The 8,426-nt window shown below is 37.6% G+C and overlaps 1 non-coding gene across 1 annotated transcript; it reads left to right on the plus strand.

Annotated features, from left to right (window-relative positions):
- The first annotated feature begins 7,974 nt into the window (after positions 1-7,974).
- LOC141722007 (small nucleolar RNA R71) lies at positions 7,975-8,085 on the plus strand. Its single transcript, XR_012575045.1, has one exon. It is a non-coding gene; the product is annotated as a small nucleolar RNA R71 (small nucleolar RNA).
- The last annotated feature ends 341 nt before the right edge of the window (positions 8,086-8,426 follow it).

An 8,426-nucleotide genomic window follows, 5' to 3' on the forward strand; every position in this document is an offset into this window, starting at 1 on the left:
TGTACATATACATATGCCTGTGCCTTTTACTTTAGTATCATCATACCTATGATCAATGAGATGTGATCATCAGTCAACAAACACACCGGTCTTAATGCATTATTATTGTCCCTTAATAATAATACTCGACTAGGGACCTTTAGGAATATTGATACTATTATCATAATCTCATTTCTAAGTCACGTACTTAGAGATATAGAATTGCACATCATATTCCAAGGATATTTATTAATCTAACATTTATATCGCAGTAAATTAAGAATTAATAAATTATAAAGGGAATAATCGATAGAACATAAACATTAATAATCCTTATGTCTTAAACTAAAACATCATAGTGTTGTCTCAATGACACAAACACTAACATATATAGCAGCCCCATGCAGAGTAGAAGTCTTCTGGATCAAAATCAGAGTAGAAACAGGATTCTTTAAATTCAAACTGGCACAGCCGCACGCTTGACCAGCGCAGTCGCGCGCTTGACCAGCGCGGGCTCGCTGAGTTTCTGGACTTTAGGCGCGGGCACGCGCTATCACAGCGCGGTCGCGCTGACCTCCTGCATAAAAATCCGACTTCTTCATTTTCCTTGCTGATTTGAGCCGACTTTCTAAGAGCTTTTATTCCACACCACCTTAACATCAAATTAGCATCAAAATAATGATAATTCACCTGATTACCTAGATAATGCCTGAAAATGCAAAAACACTAGAAAACACATTAAAATACTAACAACTTGAGTACAATTGCACCAATTCAAAGCTTTACGGAGCGTAAAAAAGTGTCATAAATTCTACTCAACACACATCATCTCAAAGGGTTCATTCCAATCAGGCGCAGTTATGACAGGTGCCGTGATCGAACTCTTCTTTAAGATCTCAAAAGCAGCTCGACATTCATTATCAAACTTGAAAGGGACATCTTTCTCCAAAAGATTGCACAAGGGTTTAGAGATTTAGAGAAGTCCTTGATAAAACGCCGATAGAAACCCGCATGGCCAAGATAGTTGCGAACTCCCTTAACAGAAATTGGTGGATGAAGGTTTTCAATGACCCCCACCTTGGATTTATCCACCTCAAGACCTATACTAGAGACCTTGTGCCCAAGAATGATGCCCTGTTGTGACGACCGAGAATTTTGCGACGTAATTAAGTGAATAAAGTGTGATTTATATAAAGTGATTATAATTATGTGTTTAAGTGATTGGTTAATTGTCTTTACTGTATATTAGAAGCTGGAAGCGTAGATAGATGCGTTCCAATTTAAAGAGTCAGCTTAGGAATTAAGCTGTGTTGTCGGTCCGTCAGGTAGAACGGAACCCGTCCTAAAAAGGGGATTAAAGTGTTTAAAATATGAATTATGTTTTATTATGAATAATGAAATGCTTGAGTAAAGTAATGCGATCTAGTGACGTGTTGGTCGAGAATGATATTGCAAAGCGTAAATGAAACGCTAAACGTCGGGTCGTCAGGCTAAACGTGACTCGGTACGCGTAGAAAGGAATAATATTAAAGAAGGACTAATTTTTATGATCAGACATGAGTTGTGATGTGTTCATATGTGTGCTTGCTTGTCTATATGCATGATTACGTGATCTGTTAATATTTTTATGGATTTAAGGGAATTATTTAAATTAAATAAAGTTTATTTTACCTTCGCACATTTTTATAAAATTATCTGAGTAAGATAAAGGCATCAGATTTGTTATGTTATCTTCAAAATAGTCCTAGAGACTTTCTAAAAATGATGGACATATCTATTTGGCGATCGTTGCATTTTAAATTGATTTTTATGTACTAAAATGCTATTATTAACACAAACTTGTAAAAATCGTATGAAATCAACCATGCGCTCAAAATCTTATTATGAGTAATGGTTGGAAAGCTAATTTCGAGATCTACGTCTTAAAATTGTCATTCGCAATAATTTTTGACTTTCCGAGAGGGATATGTTCAATATTCGATTTATATCTTATTTGAGTAAAAAGAGAAGGTAAATCAATCAAAAAGGGGGATTAGTGAATTACCAAATTACCCATGCCCCCTTATTATATATAAACTCATTCTCTTCCTCTTTCTTTCTTTTCCACCCGGCCACTTCTTTCTTTTTCTCCCATTTTCTCATTCTTCTCTCTCTCTTTTTCTCTCTCTCACTCTCGAAGTCTCTCTCTATTTTCCTCTCGTTACATCTCTCTTCTTCACTTGATTTTTATGGATTCCTCCATAGAATTTCATCCTTGTACCATATAAAAGCTTTGATCCACTTGCATGTGTAGTTTGGTACTTGCATACGGATGTGTGTGTGTGTAGGTTCGGCCTTGCCGAGTTCTTATTTTATAGAATCAAGATGATGTGAATTTGTGGTGATCATGTCTTGCATGTGTTTGTTGTTGTGATTTTTAGGTATAATCGGAGGTTTTATGGTGGGATACCCTCGAATGAGGGCACCACTGTGAAGCTACCGCCACCGGTGATGAACTCCGGTGAACCGGTGGTGAGTGCTGATGTAAACACTGAGCTCTACTACACCAAATACTTATTTTTGATTGTTGCGTGTGTTATTCTTAAAAAACCCGAATGGTTTTGATCTTTAAAGTTATGGATTTGATTTTTGTTGAATAAAGTGATTATGGATTGTTATTAGAATGGCTAATGGTTTAAAAGAAGTGAAATTGTTATTGCATGATAATTTTTGGTTCGGCATTTGTACTAATAAAAAGGGAATTAGATTTTTGTGACTTGATTCTTAGTGTAAACTAAGCTTAATTGGTGAGAATGTGATTGCATGTTGGTTTAAAAGAAGAATTAGTGATGCATGTCATTGTTTGGTCCTTAAATTGTGATTTAAAACTTTGCATGTCAAGATTGATCTTTGCATGTGTGTTTTCTTGAAAACCCGAATGAGTCTTATGGTTAAAAAGAGAGTTAAGTTGATTTTGTGAATTTACATGCTAATTATATTAGTTGCTAGTGATAATTAAAAGGGAGAACTTGGTTGCATGTCAATGATTGGATGGTGCTTGTGTTTGAATTTTGATAATTGAAGAAGGTGTTGATTTTTGATTCTTAATGTGATTATGATTTGGTTTTTGGATTAAAAAGAATGAAGCTTAATTGCGTAAGAGACTCTTGTAATTTGCATGTTACCAAAAGAGGTTTATTTATGTTTGATTATGTATGATTGAAATTGAGTACACTTGGTTGTGTTTTTGTGTTTATAGCCGAATGGAATATAAGTATAAAAGCGATTGATTTGGTTCCATTACCTTGCTAAGTGATTGCATGTGAAATTCTAGGAGATATGTGATTTATTTGTTTGTTGGATGGTTGTTGTGGTTCGAATTAAGGAGTAAAAGAAAAAGGGAATTAAGTTGTTTGATATTAAAGAACTATAAGTTAAAGTTATGGTCGTAAAGAATTAGTTGTGAATAAATCATGTACTCGTATGAGTTATAATAGTGTGATTTGAAGAATAATTAAGGTTAAGCAAGTATAAGTTGATTGTTGAGTATATAAAGATATAAAGGCTATGAGAAAGGAATGTGTTATGTGCTCTGTGCATATGTGTATAAGCTATACTCGTATATTGAGTCAAGAGTATAATCGAGCTATCGTATTGAGTGATCGTTCCGGGAACGAGAGTTGAGAAACTGATTAAGGTTTTGGTTTTTATTGTAGATTCAGAGCGTGAGGGCATTCAGACTAGGAAAGGGAAGGGTATACTAGGTGGCAGTAGTTCAACCTTCAGTAAAGCGAATTCAAGCAAGTAACTCTCATTACTTGTGTAAATGGTTATAAAGAGAATATTGTTCATGCCATATAGAGTATTGAACTGTTAAAATGATGAACCCCTGTTATTGATTTGAGATACCCTGTCTTGATCTTGTGGAACTGTTATTGATAGGCTTATTGATTCAACCCTTTTGGTAAGCTATCTTTCCTATTCAAATTATTTGTTATACCATGAACTGTTGTAAACCCTATAAGTACCTTTACGAACCTCTTGTAATGATGCTATAATCCTTGATTCACGATATTCCCTATTGATCCTTGAAACAGTTTTGATTCTTCTAATTTAAGTACCTTGTTATTATTGATTCAAGATCCCTAGAATTGCATCTTGCTTATCCTTGATTCATTTCCTTAACTTTGATTTCTTGAAATTGGATTTAAGAATGAGTTTCGACTTGAAAGAGTCCGAATGATTTCATATTCTTGGTAATGATAAAATGAATTTAGAAAACCTATCTTTTTCCAACTCAAGGTTTTCCAAACGAATTCCTGATGGATTGGATTGGACGTAAGAGGCTAGTGGGACTAGTCCAGTCATTGTAAGAGGCTAGCGGGGCTAGTCTAGTTTAAGGCTGAATTATGCCATTTGGTACCTTAAAGACCGGATGGAGGTCGGTACGGGCTGATCACCCGTATTATAATGGAATGAAAGATAAAGTGGTCCAATCAAGGGTTCTATATTGATTATTTTAAAAGGAATTGAAATTCCCTACTCAGTAATTGATTCTTTGAAAATGAAAATGGTTTATATTGCTTTGAAAAGAGTTGATTGTGATATTGTGAAGCCTATAACTTGTGAACCCTAATTTTTATTCTGTTGATCATATAATTGATTCCATATAATGAAAAGATTGTCGCTTTCTTTTTTTTGAAAGATCTGTTTTGATCATTTAATGAATTGTGATGAATGTCGGCTTTCACCCTACTTTGAGCCTTGTTCTTTGAAAGCCCCAAATTTTCCTTCATAACCCTTTCTTAACCCGAAAGATAAAAATCTGCCACCTAGAACTGATAAAGTAGAATGCCCTGAGTTTGGTAAAGTATATTATGGATTTTATATCGTAGAACTGCTTTAATAGTTACTTGCTGAGTTTTATACTCATATGTTTTGTTTTAATCTAACCATGGCAGTTAAGCAAGAAGATGGCCAGGCTTAGGCGCACTGCTCGTAAGAGCGTACCTAGTGGTCCCTATCGTGTTGAGGGCTTCCGGTTGCCAGAGCAGGTAGTAGTGTTTTTGAGTGAGAAAGCGTTTAGCCAGAGAGTTATAAAGACACAATGGGTTATCTGTCAGTTCCAAGCCGGGATCGACTGTGTATATTTGATATTATTTTGGGGTTGTAAGTAATATTTTATGATTGGTAGTTGTAATCTTGTCTCATAATTTATTATGTTTGATCCTGTTAGTAGCTAATCGGGGTTTATGCTTATTTAATTAGTAGATTAAAGGTGTGTGGGTCCTCATTTCCTAACCCCGAGATTGAGGGCGTCACACTTATTGCACCATAAAGTGACATTTCTCCTAGTTGAGAACCAGATTAGTCTCAACACACCTTTTAAGAATGGCGCCAAGATTTTGCAAGCACTCGTCAAAAGAATCACCGAACACAGAGAAATCGTCCATGAACACCTCCACATTCTGACCAATCATGTCAGAGAAAATGGCCAGCATACATCTCTAAAATGTGGCAGGTGTACCACACAACCCAAAAGAAACTCTTCTGAAGGCAAAAATACCAAATGGAATAGTGAATGTAGTCTTTTCCTGATCTTCTGGAGCGATACAAATCTGATTATAACCCGAATAGCCATCCAGAAGACAATAGTACTCATGCACAACCAACCTGTCAAGCATCTGATCAATAAAAGGAAGAAGGAAGTTATCCTTCCTTGTGGCTTTGTTCAGCTTCCTGTAATCCATGAAAACTCTCCACCCCGTGACTGTTCGAGTAGGAATGAGCTCATCCTTCTCATTAGCAACAACTGTGGTGCCTCCGTTCTTCGATACACACGGAACTAAGCTCACCCAAGAACTGTCAGAAATAGGATAGATGATCCCTACATCTAGCCACTTAAGAGTTTCCTTCTTCACAACCTCTTTCATTGTCAGATTTAGCCTTCTCTGCTGCTCAACAGTTGGCTTTCTACCTTCCTCTAGCGGAATTTTATGTATGCAATAAGAAGGGTTGATTCCCTTGATATCTGCTATAGTCCATCTAATTGCCGATTTGAACTCTCTCAGAATCCTCAAGAGCTTTTCCTCATCACTACCTAAAATGTCAGATACAATAATAACAAGCAAAGTAGATGCATTACCTAAAAATGCATACCTTAAGTATTCAGGCCATGGTTTAAGCTCGAGTGTAGGAGCTTCCTCAATAGATGGCTTGAGGCGCTTTGGAAAAATTTTCAGCTCTTCCAATCCAAGAGATTCAAACGGCATATCCAGCCTTCGCTTCCAAGGAGAAGCATTCAAATACTGCAACTGTTCATCATTTTCATCGTCTTCACTATTTGAATTCCCCAACAAGGCTTTTTCTAAGGCATCAGACCTTAGCATTTGATCAAGTTCTGAAGTAACCACAAAATCGACCAACTCCACTTTTAAGCACTCCTCATTATCAGTAGGGAATTTCATGGCATTGAATACGTTAAAAGTCACATCCTGATCCAGTACTCGCATAATGAGCTCACCCTTCTACACATCAATCAAGGTTCAACCCGTAGCCAAGAATGGTCTTCCCAAGATTATGGGTATCTTCTTATCCTCCTCGAAATCAAGAATTACAAAATCAGTCGGAAAGATGAGTTTGTCCACTTTGACTAAGACATCCTCCACAATGCATCGTGGATATGTAATAGAACGACCGGCCAACTACAAGGACATATAAGTAGGCTTTGGATCAGGTAAGTCTCACTTCTTGAAGATCGACAAAGGCATCATATAGCATCATATTGATGCTAGCTCCCAAGTCACATAAGCATTTTTCGAATAAAACTTTTCCGATGGTGCAAGGAATAGTGAAGCTTCCAGGATCTTTAAGTTTCAGAGGCAACTTCTGTTGCAGCACAACACTGCATTCCTCCGTTAGAGCAACGGTCTCTAAGTCATCGAGCTTCACTTTCCGAGAGAGAATACCTTTCATAAACTTTGCATAGCTAGGCATCTGTTCAAGAGCTTCAGCGAAAGGTATGTTGATATGAAGTTTCTTGAACACCTCCAGAAACTTAGCAAACTGCATATCCAACTTTTGCTTCTGCAACCTTTTAGGATAAGGAGGTGGAGGATAGACCTGTTTCTCCCCTGTATTACCCTCAAGAGGAATGTGTTCCACAGTTTTCTTCCTTGGTTCCACTTCTGCTTCCTTCTACACTTTTTCTTCAGCCACATCTTCAGATTCTAGAACTTGAGCTTTATATTGGCTTGCAACCTTCCCAGACCTCAATGTAATTGCCTTAACCTACTCTTTTGCTTCCTTCTTTCCTGGCACTTCTGTGTCACTAGGGAGGGTACCAGGTTGTCGATTCAGCAAGGCATTGGAAATCTGCCCAATTTGATTTTCCAAGGTCTTAATAGAAATTGCTTGGCTCTTGCACATGAGCCTCAACTCCTCCAATTCAGATTTTTCATTATATTGTTGTAGTTGGAGTTGTTGTCTTGGTGCATATTGCGGTTGCTGAAAACGAGGAGGGTTGTATTGCTTTGCTGCTGGTAAGGCTGTTGCACCGCATTCTGAGTGTTGCTCCAGCTGAAGTTAGGATGATTGCGGTTGTTGGGATAATAGGTGGCTGGAACTGGTTACTGCGACCTCTGAAAGTTGCTCACGAACTAAGCTTATTCACTAGAAATAGCACACTGCTCTGTATCATGAGTACCAGCACAAAGCTCACAGACTCTAGTGATCTTATTAACTCCATAATTAGCCAAAGAATCCACCTTCATCGTCAAAGTCTTAAGCTGAGCAGCTATAACAGTAGCTGCATCTACCTCTAGAATTCCCGCTACTTTGCCTTGAGTCAGTCTCTGAGAAGGGTTCTGGTATTCATTAGCATCCATCAGTTCAATCAAATCGTAAGCTTCATCGTAACTCTTAGCCCATAAGGCTCCACCTGATGTTGCATCAAACATGGGTCTAGTTGTCGCACCCAACCCATTATAAAAGCAGTTAATGATCATCCAGTCAGGCATTTCATGATGATGACACTTTCTAAGTATCTCCTTATAATTAACGATCCCAAGCTTCACACAAAGATTCTCCCGATTGCTGCGCAAATTTAGTAAGATCATTCCTGATTGCAGCTATCTTTACCATAGGGAAGAATTTAGTGAGAAACTTCTGAGCAAGATCTTCCCACTTGGTGATAGAGCCTGGTGGTAGAGAATGCAACCAACACTTAGCTTTATCCCTCAGAGAGAATGGGAAAAGCCTCAACTTAATAGCATCTTCAGAGACATTGTTGAATTTGAAAGTGTCGCAGATCTCGATGAAATCTCTAATATGCATATTGGGATCTTCCGTCGGAGAACCCCCAAACTGGACCAAGTTCTGCACCATCTGAATCGTGCTAGCCTTGATTTCAAAAGTGTTAGCCGTGATGGTTGGTCTGACAATGCTAGACTGAATATCATTGATCTTCA

Source organism: Apium graveolens, chromosome 4 (assembly GCF_009905375.1).
Source record: "Apium graveolens cultivar Ventura chromosome 4, ASM990537v1, whole genome shotgun sequence".
NCBI lineage: Eukaryota > Viridiplantae > Streptophyta > Magnoliopsida > Apiales > Apiaceae > Apium > Apium graveolens.